This window comes from Centroberyx gerrardi, chromosome 4, assembly GCF_048128805.1.
Source record: "Centroberyx gerrardi isolate f3 chromosome 4, fCenGer3.hap1.cur.20231027, whole genome shotgun sequence".
NCBI classification, from domain to species: domain Eukaryota; kingdom Metazoa; phylum Chordata; class Actinopteri; order Beryciformes; family Berycidae; genus Centroberyx; species Centroberyx gerrardi.
In genome coordinates this window covers 31,624,133-31,636,858 of record NC_136000.1, presented here as the reverse complement: position 1 = coordinate 31,636,858, position 12,726 = coordinate 31,624,133, and the positions used below count along the sequence as shown (strand labels likewise).

Sequence of the window (12,726 nt, the reverse complement as noted above, 5' to 3'; positions counted from 1 at the left end):
GACTGTAGAGTCACTAAAAAGGATGTTCATGAATAGGCCTAATCAATGATCTGTTATTTTGGCCTATTCTTGATTGTGTGAATGGAAGTATACCAACGTTGCAAGTACAGCAAATCAGCAATATAACCAATCCATAAACATATGTACAATGATTTAGAGTTATCTAAAAGCAGATAAATAAATTTAATAAATTATTATTAATATGTGCCTCGCTTATATTTTTTTAAATTAATGACAAAACCAGTCATGAGTGATAATAGAAAATGTATTGGAGCTCATAAAAGATATGTACAGTCAATTAATTGTGTCCATAAAACAAAAGGTGACAGCAATAATAAATGATACAGTTTGATTGTCAGTATCAAATACTTATTAAATGTAAATGCTCAAACATGCCTTTCATGCAAACATTGATTCACAGTGGAAAACATCAAACAGGACTGATTCCGACTGACACAGCTGCGTGTTTCCCCTGCTGAACAGTTGAACCTCCTTTTAAGTGACATTGTGACAGGTGGAGATAAACGTACATCTCTTTTTTGCCATCTACGTTTTCATTGCGAAGCTGAGAAATTTGAATTTGAGCTCACTGGAAGAGGCCGTTTTTGGCTCGATCACTGAATAAACTGATTTCCACCAGAACAGGCTGCCCCCCGCACGGGGTTCAACCTTGCAGCATTTTATAGGCAAAGCAGTCAACCTGCTGCAGTATCCCTGTCTGTCATTCCATAGTCCAGATTTCTGTTTCCTGCCAGGCAAGACCATGGAAATCTCTTCACTTGCAGATAGACCGTCTTGGATGTTGATGGATGACGCTGACTGTGGCGGAGGACTTTATGTTGAAAATTTGATGTGATCTATTCAAAATGGCTTTCGGCACTTTTTACTGACAGTAAAAACCTTTTGGCAGCGGTTGAAGATGAGAAGGTTCCACCGAGATTTGAACTCGGATCACTGGATTCAAAGTCCAGAGTGCTGACCGTTACACCATGGAAGCAGGGCCACTGTGCTGGGTTGATTGAGAAATTGGGTCAAGGAATCAAACTTCTAAGCGTACTATGACAAGCAAGTTCATTTCCGTCAGATTTGCGACTTCACCGACCAGACGGTGTGAAAGGCTCTGCGTCGCTTGATAGAGCGGCAGGACTTTCTGCAATCAGCCATCAGCTAACGCTGTCTCCGCATTGGTGGTATAGTGGTGAGCATAGCTGCCTTCCAAGCAGTTGACCCGGGTTCGATTCCCGGCCAATGCACTGTCGTCGTGTCCTTTTTCAAAGGCTCAGACACATAAAGCCATTGCTTCACCAGACTTGCTTGACACCCAAGGACTGGTGTTTGTGCGGAAAAAAAGAACACAGGAGTACGCCGAAACATAAAGCCACTTCTTTGCATGGCTTCCTTTAGACCCAAGCACTGGTCGTTGCTGGAAAAAAAAAAGAGAAGGAAATGAAGCTGCAGCATTACCTGCTTGTCCAAGGCCCCAACTGCGGAGCAGATCAGATGCTGTAGCAGCAAAACGGGGCCCGTGAAGTCTTCATTTCAACAAGCATTTGCAGAGGAGTTTCATTGAGCGAATCCTAGAACCTATTATCAGGAAGTGTGTGCACACGCTACCTCTGTTTTAGAAACAACAGATCACGACGAGGATGGGATTCGAACCCACGCGTGCAGAGCACAATGGATTAGCAGTCCATCGCCTTAACCACTCGGCCACCTCGTCCTCCACCGTCTCACACCCGCTGCCGTGTCCAGCGGCAGTACCTATTGTCGCCTTGACGTCGGTTGTCTCCCGCCAATTCTGGGACCCCACATCCAGGTGGTGGGTGTTACCGGGACTGAGCGGTAGTGATGTTGGAACAACGTTGCCTCCAGTTACTTCACTAACCATTTGAAATGCTCAAACATGCCTTTCATGCAAACATTGATTCACAGTGGAAAACATCAAACAGGACTGATTCCGACTGACACAGCTGCGTGTTTCCCCTGCTGAACAGTTGAACCTCCTTTTAAGTGACATTGTGACAGGTGGAGATAAACGTACATCTCTTTTTTGCCATCTACGTTTTCATTGCGAAGCTGAGAAATTTGAATTTGAGCTCACTGGAAGAGGCCGTTTTTGGCTCGATCACTGAATAAACTGATTTCCACCAGAACAGGCTGCCCCCCGCACGGGGTTCAACCTTGCAGCATTTTATAGGCAAAGCAGTCAACCTGCTGCAGTATCCCTGTCTGTCATTCCATAGTCCAGATTTCTGTTTCCTGCCAGGCAAGACCATGGAAATCTCTTCACTTGCAGATAGACCGTCTTGGATGTTGATGGATGACGCTGACTGTGGCGGAGGACTTTATGTTGAAAATTTGATGTGATCTATTCAAAATGGCTTTCGGCACTTTTTACTGACAGTAAAAACCTTTTGGCAGCGGTTGAAGATGAGAAGGTTCCACCGAGATTTGAACTCGGATCACTGGATTCAAAGTCCCGAGTGCTGACCGTTACACCATGGAAGCAGGGCCACTGTGCTGGGTTGATTGAGAAATTGGGTCAAGGAATCAAACTTCTAAGCGTACTATGACAAGCAAGTTCATTTCCGTCAGATTTGCGACTTCACCGACCAGACGGTGTGAAAGGCTCTGCGTCGCTTGATAGAGCGGCAGGACTTTCTGCAATCAGCCATCAGCTAACGCTGTCTCCGCATTGGTGGTATAGTGGTGAGCATAGCTGCCTTCCAAGCAGTTGACCCGGGTTCGATTCCCGGCCAATGCACTGTCGTCGTGTCCTTTTTCAAAGGCTCAGACACATAAAGCCATTGCTTCACCAGACTTGCTTGACACCCAAGGACTGGTGTTTGTGCGGAAAAAAAGAACACAGGAGTACGCCGAAACATAAAGCCACTTCTTTGCATGGCTTCCTTTAGACCCAAGCACTGGTCGTTGCTGGAAAAAAAAAAGAGAAGGAAATGAAGCTGCAGCATTACCTGCTTGTCCAAGGCCCCAACTGCGGAGCAGATCAGATGCTGTAGCAGCAAAACGGGGCCCGTGAAGTCTTCATTTCAACAAGCATTTGCAGAGGAGTTTCATTGAGCGAATCCTAGAACCTATTATCAGGAAGTGTGTGCACACGCTACCTCTGTTTTAGAAACAACAGATCACGACGAGGATGGGATTCGAACCCACGCGTGCAGAGCACAATGGATTAGCAGTCCATCGCCTTAACCACTCGGCCACCTCGTCCTCCACCGTCTCACACCCGCTGCCGTGTCCAGCGGCAGTACCTATTGTCGCCTTGACGTCGGTTGTCTCCCGCCAATTCTGGGACCCCACATCCAGGTGGTGGGTGTTACCGGGACTGAGCGGTAGTGATGTTGGAACAACGTTGCCTCCAGTTACTTCACTAACCATTTGAAATGCTCAAACATGCCTTTCATGCAAACATTGATTCACAGTGGAAAACATCAAACAGGACTGATTCCGACTGACACAGCTGCGTGTTTCCCCTGCTGAACAGTTGAACCTCCTTTTAAGTGACATTGTGACAGGTGGAGATAAACGTACATCTCTTTTTTGCCATCTACGTTTTCATTGCGAAGCTGAGAAATTTGAATTTGAGCTCACTGGAAGAGGCCGTTTTTGGCTCGATCACTGAATAAACTGATTTCCACCAGAACAGGCTGCCCCCCGCACGGGGTTCAACCTTGCAGCATTTTATAGGCAAAGCAGTCAACCTGCTGCAGTATCCCTGTCTGTCATTCCATAGTCCAGATTTCTGTTTCCTGCCAGGCAAGACCATGGAAATCTCTTCACTTGCAGATAGACCGTCTTGGATGTTGATGGATGACGCTGACTGTGGCGGAGGACTTTATGTTGAAAATTTGATGTGATCTATTCAAAATGGCTTTCGGCACTTTTTACTGACAGTAAAAACCTTTTGGCAGCGGTTGAAGATGAGAAGGTTCCACCGAGATTTGATCTCGGATCACTGGATTCAAAGTCCAGAGTGCTGACCGTTACACCATGGAACCAGGGCCACTGTGCTGGGTTGATTGAGACATTGGGTCAAGGAATCAAACTTCTAAGCGTACTATGACAAGCAAGTTCATTTCCGTCAGATTTGCGACTTCACCGACCAGACGGTGTGAAAGGCTCTGCGTCGCTTGATAGAGCGGCAGGACTTTCTGCAATCAGCCATCAGCTAACGCTGTCTCCGCATTGGTGGTATAGTGGTGAGCATAGCTGCCTTCCAAGCAGTTGACCCGGGTTCGATTCCCGGCCAATGCACTGTCGTCGTGTCCTTTTTCAAAGGCTCAGACACATAAAGCCATTGCTTCACCAGACTTGCTTGACACCCAAGGACTGGTGTTTGTGCGGAAAAAAAGAACACAGGAGTACGCCGAAACATAAAGCCACTTCTTTGCATGGCTTCCTTTAGACCCAAGCACTGGTCGTTGCTGGAAAAAAAAAAGAGAAGGAAATGAAGCTGCAGCATTACCTGCTTGTCCAAGGCCCCAACTGCGGAGCAGATCAGATGCTGTAGCAGCAAAACGGGGCCCGTGAAGTCTTCATTTCAACAAGCATTTGCAGAGGAGTTTCATTGAGCGAATCCTAGAACCTATTATCAGGAAGTGTGTGCACACGCTACCTCTGTTTTAGAAACAACAGATCACGACGAGGATGGGATTCGAACCCACGCGTGCAGAGCACAATGGATTAGCAGTCCATCGCCTTAACCACTCGGCCACCTCGTCCTCCACCGTCTCACACCCGCTGCCGTGTCCAGCGGCAGTACCTATTGTCGCCTTGACGTCGGTTGTCTCCCGCCAATTCTGGGACCCCACATCCAGGTGGTGGGTGTTACCGGGACTGAGCGGTAGTGATGTTGGAACAACGTTGCCTCCAGTTACTTCACTAACCATTTGAAATGCTCAAACATGCCTTTCATGCAAACATTGATTCACAGTGGAAAACATCAAACAGGACTGATTCCGACTGACACAGCTGCGTGTTTCCCCTGCTGAACAGTTGAACCTCCTTTTAAGTGACATTGTGACAGGTGGAGATAAACGTACATCTCTTTTTTGCCATCTACGTTTTCATTGCGAAGCTGAGAAATTTGAATTTGAGCTCACTGGAAGAGGCCGTTTTTGGCTCGATCACTGAATAAACTGATTTCCACCAGAACAGGCTGCCCCCCGCACGGGGTTCAACCTTGCAGCATTTTATAGGCAAAGCAGTCAACCTGCTGCAGTATCCCTGTCTGTCATTCCATAGTCCAGATTTCTGTTTCCTGCCAGGCAAGACCATGGAAATCTCTTCACTTGCAGATAGACCGTCTTGGATGTTGATGGATGACGCTGACTGTGGCGGAGGACTTTATGTTGAAAATTTGATGTGATCTATTCAAAATGGCTTTCGGCACTTTTTACTGACAGTAAAAACCTTTTGGCAGCGGTTGAAGATGAGAAGGTTCCACCGAGATTTGAACTCGGATCACTGGATTCAAAGTCCCGAGTGCTGACCGTTACACCATGGAAGCAGGGCCACTGTGCTGGGTTGATTGAGAAATTGGGTCAAGGAATCAAACTTCTAAGCGTACTATGACAAGCAAGTTCATTTCCGTCAGATTTGCGACTTCACCGACCAGACGGTGTGAAAGGCTCTGCGTCGCTTGATAGAGCGGCAGGACTTTCTGCAATCAGCCATCAGCTAACGCTGTCTCCGCATTGGTGGTATAGTGGTGAGCATAGCTGCCTTCCAAGCAGTTGACCCGGGTTCGATTCCCGGCCAATGCACTGTCGTCGTGTCCTTTTTCAAAGGCTCAGACACATAAAGCCATTGCTTCACCAGACTTGCTTGACACCCAAGGACTGGTGTTTGTGCGGAAAAAAAGAACACAGGAGTACGCCGAAACATAAAGCCACTTCTTTGCATGGCTTCCTTTAGACCCAAGCACTGGTCATTGCTGGAAAAAAAAAAGAGAAGGAAATGAAGCTGCAGCATTACCTGCTTGTCCAAGGCCCCAACTGCGGAGCAGATCAGATGCTGTAGCAGCAAAACGGGGCCCGTGAAGTCTTCATTTCAACAAGCATTTGCAGAGGAGTTTCATTGAGCGAATCCTAGAACCTATTATCAGGAAGTGTGTGCACACGCTACCTCTGTTTTAGAAACAACAGATCACGACGAGGATAGGATTCGAACCCACGCGTGCAGAGCACAATGGATTAGCAGTCCATCGCCTTAACCACTCGGCCACCTCGTCCTCCACCGTCTCACACCCGCTGCCGTGTCCAGCGGCAGTACCTATTGTCGCCTTGACGTCGGTTGTCTCCCGCCAATTCTGGGACCCCACATCCAGGTGGTGGGTGTTACCGGGACTGAGCGGTAGTGATGTTGGAACAACGTTGCCTCCAGTTACTTCACTAACCATTTGAAATGCTCAAACATGCCTTTCATGCAAACATTGATTCACAGTGGAAAACATCAAACAGGACTGATTCCGACTGACACAGCTGCGTGTTTCCCCTGCTGAACAGTTGAACCTCCTTTTAAGTGACATTGTGACAGGTGGAGATAAACGTACATCTCTTTTTTGCCATCTACGTTTTCATTGCGAAGCTGAGAAATTTGAATTTGAGCTCACTGGAAGAGGCCGTTTTTGGCTCGATCACTGAATAAACTGATTTCCACCAGAACAGGCTGCCCCCCGCACGGGGTTCAACCTTGCAGCATTTTATAGGCAAAGCAGTCAACCTGCTGCAGTATCCCTGTCTGTCATTCCATAGTCCAGATTTCTGTTTCCTGCCAGGCAAGACCATGGAAATCTCTTCACTTGCAGATAGACCGTCTTGGATGTTGATGGATGACGCTGACTGTGGCGGAGGACTTTATGTTGAAAATTTGATGTGATCTATTCAAAATGGCTTTCGGCACTTTTTACTGACAGTAAAAACCTTTTGGCAGCGGTTGAAGATGAGAAGGTTCCACCGAGATTTGAACTCGGATCACTGGATTCAAAGTCCAGAGTGCTGACCGTTACACCATGGAACCAGGGCCACTGTGCTGGGTTGATTGAGAAATTGGGTCAAGGAATCAAACTTCTAAGCGTACTATGACAAGCAAGTTCATTTCCGTCAGATTTGCGACTTCACCGACCAGACGGTGTGAAAGGCTCTGCGTCGCTTGATAGAGCGGCAGGACTTTCTGCAATCAGCCATCAGCTAACGCTGTCTCCGCATTGGTGGTATAGTGGTGAGCATAGCTGCCTTCCAAGCAGTTGACCCGGGTTCGATTCCCGGCCAATGCACTGTCGTCGTGTCCTTTTTCAAAGGCTCAGACACATAAAGCCATTGCTTCACCAGACTTGCTTGACACCCAAGGACTGGTGTTTGTGCGGAAAAAAAGAACACAGGAGTACGCCGAAACATAAAGCCACTTCTTTGCATGGCTTCCTTTAGACCCAAGCACTGGTCGTTGCTGGAAAAAAAAAGAGAAGGAAATGAAGCTGCAGCATTACCTGCTTGTCCAAGGCCCCAACTGCGGAGCAGATCAGATGCTGTAGCAGCAAAACGGGGCCCGTGAAGTCTTCATTTCAACAAGCATTTGCAGAGGAGTTTCATTGAGCGAATCCTAGAACCTATTATCAGGAAGTGTGTGCACACGCTACCTCTGTTTTAGAAACAACAGATCACGACGAGGATGGGATTCGAACCCACGCGTGCAGAGCACAATGGATTAGCAGTCCATCGCCTTAACCACTCGGCCACCTCGTCCTCCACCGTCTCACACCCGCTGCCGTGTCCAGCGGCAGTACCTATTGTCGCCTTGACGTCGGTTGTCTCCCGCCAATTCTGGGACCCCACATCCAGGTGGTGGGTGTTACCGGGACTGAGCGGTAGTGATGTTGGAACAACGTTGCCTCCAGTTACTTCACTAACCATTTGAAATGCTCAAACATGCCTTTCATGCAAACATTGATTCACAGTGGAAAACATCAAACAGGACTGATTCCGACTGACACAGCTGCGTGTTTCCCCTGCTGAACAGTTGAACCTCCTTTTAAGTGACATTGTGACAGGTGGAGATAAACGTACATCTCTTTTTTGCCATCTACGTTTTCATTGCGAAGCTGAGAAATTTGAATTTGAGCTCACTGGAAGAGGCCGTTTTTGGCTCGATCACTGAATAAACTGATTTCCACCAGAACAGGCTGCCCCCCGCACGGGGTTCAACCTTGCAGCATTTTATAGGCAAAGCAGTCAACCTGCTGCAGTATCCCTGTCTGTCATTCCATAGTCCAGATTTCTGTTTCCTGCCAGGCAAGACCATGGAAATCTCTTCACTTGCAGATAGACCGTCTTGGATGTTGATGGATGACGCTGACTGTGGCGGAGGACTTTATGTTGAAAATTTGATGTGATCTATTCAAAATGGCTTTCGGCACTTTTTACTGACAGTAAAAACCTTTTGGCAGCGGTTGAAGATGAGAAGGTTCCACCGAGATTTGAACTCGGATCACTGGATTCAAAGTCCAGAGTGCTGACCGTTACACCATGGAACCAGGGCCACTGTGCTGGGTTGATTGAGAAATTGGGTCAAGGAATCAAACTTCTAAGCGTACTATGACAAGCAAGTTCATTTCCGTCAGATTTGCGACTTCACCGACCAGACGGTGTGAAAGGCTCTGCGTCGCTTGATAGAGCGGCAGGACTTTCTGCAATCAGCCATCAGCTAACGCTGTCTCAGCATTGGTGGTATAGTGGTGAGCATAGCTGCCTTCCAAGCAGTTGACCCGGGTTCGATTCCCGGCCAATGCACTGTCGTCGTGTCCTTTTTCAAAGGCTCAGACACATAAAGCCATTGCTTCACCAGACTTGCTTGACACCCAAGGACTGGTGTTTGTGCGGAAAAAAAGAACACAGGAGTACGCCGAAACATAAAGCCACTTCTTTGCATGGCTTCCTTTAGACCCAAGCACTGGTCGTTGCTGGAAAAAAAAAAGAGAAGGAAATGAAGCTGCAGCATTACCTGCTTGTCCAAGGCCCCAACTGCGGAGCAGATCAGATGCTGTAGCAGCAAAACGGGGCCCGTGAAGTCTTCATTTCAACAAGCATTTGCAGAGGAGTTTCATTGAGCGAATCCTAGAACCTATTATCAGGAAGTGTGTGCACACGCTACCTCTGTTTTAGAAACAACAGATCACGACGAGGATGGGATTCGAACCCACGCGTGCAGAGCACAATGGATTAGCAGTCCATCGCCTTAACCACTCGGCCACCTCGTCCTCCACCGTCTCACACCCGCTGCCGTGTCCAGCGGCAGTACCTATTGTCGCCTTGACGTCGGTTGTCTCCCGCCAATTCTGGGACCCCACATCCAGGTGGTGGGTGTTACCGGGACTGAGCGGTAGTGATGTTGGAACAACGTTGCCTCCAGTTACTTCACTAACCATTTGAAATGCTCAAACATGCCTTTCATGCAAACATTGATTCACAGTGGAAAACATCAAACAGGACTGATTCCGACTGACACAGCTGCGTGTTTCCCCTGCTGAACAGTTGAACCTCCTTTTAAGTGACATTGTGACAGGTGGAGATAAACGTACATCTCTTTTTTGCCATCTACGTTTTCATTGCGAAGCTGAGAAATTTGAATTTGAGCTCACTGGAAGAGGCCGTTTTTGGCTCGATCACTGAATAAACTGATTTCCACCAGAACAGGCTGCCCCCCGCACGGGGTTCAACCTTGCAGCATTTTATAGGCAAAGCAGTCAACCTGCTGCAGTATCCCTGTCTGTCATTCCATAGTCCAGATTTCTGTTTCCTGCCAGGCAAGACCATGGAAATCTCTTCACTTGCAGATAGACCGTCTTGGATGTTGATGGATGACGCTGACTGTGGCGGAGGACTTTATGTTGAAAATTTGATGTGATCTATTCAAAATGGCTTTCGGCACTTTTTACTGACAGTAAAAACCTTTTGGCAGCGGTTGAAGATGAGAAGGTTCCACCGAGATTTGAACTCGGATCACTGGATTCAAAGTCCAGAGTGCTGACCGTTACACCATGGAACCAGGGCCACTGTGCTGGGTTGATTGAGAAATTGGGTCAAGGAATCAAACTTCTAAGCGTACTATGACAAGCAAGTTCATTTCCGTCAGATTTGCGACTTCACCGACCAGACGGTGTGAAAGGCTCTGCGTCGCTTGATAGAGCGGCAGAACTTTCTGCAATCAGCCATCAGCTAACGCTGTCTCCGCATTGGTGGTATAGTGGTGAGCATAGCTGCCTTCCAAGCAGTTGACCCGGGTTCGATTCCCGGCCAATGCACTGTCGTCGTGTCCTTTTTCAAAGGCTCAGACACATAAAGCCATTGCTTCACCAGACTTGCTTGACACCCAAGGACTGGTGTTTGTGCGGAAAAAAAGAACACAGGAGTACGCCGAAACATAAAGCCACTTCTTTGCATGGCTTCCTTTAGACCCAAGCACTGGTCGTTGCTGGAAAAAAAAAAGAGAAGGAAATGAAGCTGCAGCATTACCTGCTTGTCCAAGGCCCCAACTGCGGAGCAGATCAGATGCTGTAGCAGCAAAACGGGGCCCGTGAAGTCTTCATTTCAACAAGCATTTGCAGAGGAGTTTCATTGAGCGAATCCTAGAACCTATTATCAGGAAGTGTGTGCACACGCTACCTCTGTTTTAGAAACAACAGATCACGACGAGGATGGGATTCGAACCCACGCGTGCAGAGCACAATGGATTAGCAGTCCATCGCCTTAACCACTCGGCCACCTCGTCCTCCACCGTCTCACACCCGCTGCCGTGTCCAGCGGCAGTACCTATTGTCGCCTTGACGTCGGTTGTCTCCCGCCAATTCTGGGACCCCACATCCAGGTGGTGGGTGTTACCGGGACTGAGCGGTAGTGATGTTGGAACAACGTTGCCTCCAGTTACTTCACTAACCATTTGAAATGCTCAAACATGCCTTTCATGCAAACATTGATTCACAGTGGAAAACATCAAACAGGACTGATTCCGACTGACACAGCTGCGTGTTTCCCCTGCTGAACAGTTGAACCTCCTTTTAAGTGACATTGTGACAGGTGGAGATAAACGTACATCTCTTTTTTGCCATCTACGTTTTCATTGCGAAGCTGAGAAATTTGAATTTGAGCTCACTGGAAGAGGCCGTTTTTGGCTCGATCACTGAATAAACTGATTTCCACCAGAACAGGCTGCCCCCCGCACGGGGTTCAACCTTGCAGCATTTTATAGGCAAAGCAGTCAACCTGCTGCAGTATCCCTGTCTGTCATTCCATAGTCCAGATTTCTGTTTCCTGCCAGGCAAGACCATGGAAATCTCTTCACTTGCAGATAGACCGTCTTGGATGTTGATGGATGACGCTGACTGTGGCGGAGGACTTTATGTTGAAAATTTGATGTGATCTATTCAAAATGGCTTTCGGCACTTTTTACTGACAGTAAAAACCTTTTGGCAGCGGTTGAAGATGAGAAGGTTCCACCGAGATTTGAACTCGGATCACTGGATTCAAAGTCCAGAGTGCTGACCGTTACACCATGGAACCAGGGCCACTGTGCTGGGTTGATTGAGAAATTGGGTCAAGGAATCAAACTTCTAAGCGTACTATGACAAGCAAGTTCATTTCCGTCAGATTTGCGACTTCACCGACCAGACGGTGTGAAAGGCTCTGCGTCGCTTGATAGAGCGGCAGGACTTTCTGCAATCAGCCATCAGCTAACGCTGTCTCCGCATTGGTGGTATAGTGGTGAGCATAGCTGCCTTCCAAGCAGTTGACCCGGGTTCGATTCCCGGCCAATGCACTGTCGTCGTGTCCTTTTTCAAAGGCTCAGACACATAAAGCCATTGCTTCACCAGACTTGCTTGACACCCAAGGACTGGTGTTTGTGCGGAAAAAAAGAACACAGGAGTACGCCGAAACATAAAGCCACTTCTTTGCATGGCTTCCTTTAGACCCAAGCACTGGTCGTTGCTGGAAAAAAAAAAGAGAAGGAAATGAAGCTGCAGCATTACCTGCTTGTCCAAGGCCCCAACTGCGGAGCAGATCAGATGCTGTAGCAGCAAAACGGGGCCCGTGAAGTCTTCATTTCAACAAGCATTTGCAGAGGAGTTTCATTGAGCGAATCCTAGAACCTATTATCAGGAAGTGTGTGCACACGCTACCTCTGTTTTAGAAACAACAGATCACGACGAGGATGGGATTCGAACCCACGCGTGCAGAGCACAATGGATTAGCAGTCCATCGCCTTAACCACTCGGCCACCTCGTCCTCCACCGTCTCACACCCGCTGCCGTGTCCAGCGGCAGTACCTATTGTCGCCTTGACGTCGGTTGTCTCCCGCCAATTCTGGGACCCCACATCCAGGTGGTGGGTGTTACTGGGACTGAGCGGTAGTGATGTTGGAACAACGTTGCCTCCAGTTACTTCACTAACCATTTGAAATGCTCAAACATGCCTTTCATGCAAACATTGATTCACAGTGGAAAACATCAAACAGGACTGATTCCGACTGACACAGCTGCGTGTTTCCCCTGCTGAACAGTTGAACCTCCTTTTAAGTGACATTGTGACAGGTGGAGATAAACGTACATCTCTTTTTTGCCATCTACGTTTTCATTGCGAAGCTGAGAAATTTGAATTTGAGCTCACTGGAAGAGGCCGTTTTTGGCTCGATCACTGAATAAACTGATTTCCACCA

General features: G+C 47.9%; 22 non-coding genes across 22 annotated transcripts; 8 read left to right on the top strand and 14 right to left on the bottom strand.

Moving 5' to 3' along the window:
- Positions 1-925: 925 nt before the first annotated feature.
- trnaq-uug (transfer RNA glutamine (anticodon UUG)) lies at positions 926-997 on the bottom strand. The gene has a single exon. It is a non-coding gene; the product is annotated as a tRNA-Gln (tRNA).
- Positions 998-1,181: 184 nt separating this feature from the next.
- Positions 1,182-1,253, top strand: trnag-ucc (transfer RNA glycine (anticodon UCC)). Its single transcript has one exon. It is a non-coding gene; the product is annotated as a tRNA-Gly (tRNA).
- A 385-nt stretch (positions 1,254-1,638) lies between these two features.
- On the bottom strand, positions 1,639-1,720 carry trnas-gcu (transfer RNA serine (anticodon GCU)). The gene has a single exon. It is a non-coding gene; the product is annotated as a tRNA-Ser (tRNA).
- Positions 1,721-2,692: 972 nt separating this feature from the next.
- On the top strand, positions 2,693-2,764 carry trnag-ucc (transfer RNA glycine (anticodon UCC)). The gene has a single exon. It is a non-coding gene; the product is annotated as a tRNA-Gly (tRNA).
- A 385-nt stretch (positions 2,765-3,149) lies between these two features.
- On the bottom strand, positions 3,150-3,231 carry trnas-gcu (transfer RNA serine (anticodon GCU)). The gene has a single exon. It is a non-coding gene; the product is annotated as a tRNA-Ser (tRNA).
- A 716-nt stretch (positions 3,232-3,947) lies between these two features.
- On the bottom strand, positions 3,948-4,019 carry trnaq-uug (transfer RNA glutamine (anticodon UUG)). The gene has a single exon. It is a non-coding gene; the product is annotated as a tRNA-Gln (tRNA).
- A 184-nt stretch (positions 4,020-4,203) lies between these two features.
- trnag-ucc (transfer RNA glycine (anticodon UCC)) lies at positions 4,204-4,275 on the top strand. Its single transcript has one exon. It is a non-coding gene; the product is annotated as a tRNA-Gly (tRNA).
- A 385-nt stretch (positions 4,276-4,660) lies between these two features.
- trnas-gcu (transfer RNA serine (anticodon GCU)) lies at positions 4,661-4,742 on the bottom strand. Its single transcript has one exon. It is a non-coding gene; the product is annotated as a tRNA-Ser (tRNA).
- A 972-nt stretch (positions 4,743-5,714) lies between these two features.
- On the top strand, positions 5,715-5,786 carry trnag-ucc (transfer RNA glycine (anticodon UCC)). Its single transcript has one exon. It is a non-coding gene; the product is annotated as a tRNA-Gly (tRNA).
- A 385-nt stretch (positions 5,787-6,171) lies between these two features.
- Positions 6,172-6,253, bottom strand: trnas-gcu (transfer RNA serine (anticodon GCU)). Its single transcript has one exon. It is a non-coding gene; the product is annotated as a tRNA-Ser (tRNA).
- A 716-nt stretch (positions 6,254-6,969) lies between these two features.
- On the bottom strand, positions 6,970-7,041 carry trnaq-uug (transfer RNA glutamine (anticodon UUG)). Its single transcript has one exon. It is a non-coding gene; the product is annotated as a tRNA-Gln (tRNA).
- Positions 7,042-7,225: 184 nt separating this feature from the next.
- Positions 7,226-7,297, top strand: trnag-ucc (transfer RNA glycine (anticodon UCC)). Its single transcript has one exon. It is a non-coding gene; the product is annotated as a tRNA-Gly (tRNA).
- Positions 7,298-7,681: 384 nt separating this feature from the next.
- On the bottom strand, positions 7,682-7,763 carry trnas-gcu (transfer RNA serine (anticodon GCU)). The gene has a single exon. It is a non-coding gene; the product is annotated as a tRNA-Ser (tRNA).
- A 716-nt stretch (positions 7,764-8,479) lies between these two features.
- trnaq-uug (transfer RNA glutamine (anticodon UUG)) lies at positions 8,480-8,551 on the bottom strand. The gene has a single exon. It is a non-coding gene; the product is annotated as a tRNA-Gln (tRNA).
- Positions 8,552-8,735: 184 nt separating this feature from the next.
- Positions 8,736-8,807, top strand: trnag-ucc (transfer RNA glycine (anticodon UCC)). The gene has a single exon. It is a non-coding gene; the product is annotated as a tRNA-Gly (tRNA).
- Positions 8,808-9,192: 385 nt separating this feature from the next.
- trnas-gcu (transfer RNA serine (anticodon GCU)) lies at positions 9,193-9,274 on the bottom strand. The gene has a single exon. It is a non-coding gene; the product is annotated as a tRNA-Ser (tRNA).
- A 716-nt stretch (positions 9,275-9,990) lies between these two features.
- Positions 9,991-10,062, bottom strand: trnaq-uug (transfer RNA glutamine (anticodon UUG)). Its single transcript has one exon. It is a non-coding gene; the product is annotated as a tRNA-Gln (tRNA).
- Positions 10,063-10,246: 184 nt separating this feature from the next.
- Positions 10,247-10,318, top strand: trnag-ucc (transfer RNA glycine (anticodon UCC)). Its single transcript has one exon. It is a non-coding gene; the product is annotated as a tRNA-Gly (tRNA).
- Positions 10,319-10,703: 385 nt separating this feature from the next.
- Positions 10,704-10,785, bottom strand: trnas-gcu (transfer RNA serine (anticodon GCU)). Its single transcript has one exon. It is a non-coding gene; the product is annotated as a tRNA-Ser (tRNA).
- A 716-nt stretch (positions 10,786-11,501) lies between these two features.
- Positions 11,502-11,573, bottom strand: trnaq-uug (transfer RNA glutamine (anticodon UUG)). The gene has a single exon. It is a non-coding gene; the product is annotated as a tRNA-Gln (tRNA).
- Positions 11,574-11,757: 184 nt separating this feature from the next.
- On the top strand, positions 11,758-11,829 carry trnag-ucc (transfer RNA glycine (anticodon UCC)). Its single transcript has one exon. It is a non-coding gene; the product is annotated as a tRNA-Gly (tRNA).
- Positions 11,830-12,214: 385 nt separating this feature from the next.
- trnas-gcu (transfer RNA serine (anticodon GCU)) lies at positions 12,215-12,296 on the bottom strand. Its single transcript has one exon. It is a non-coding gene; the product is annotated as a tRNA-Ser (tRNA).
- Between the last annotated feature and the right edge of the window lie 430 nt (positions 12,297-12,726).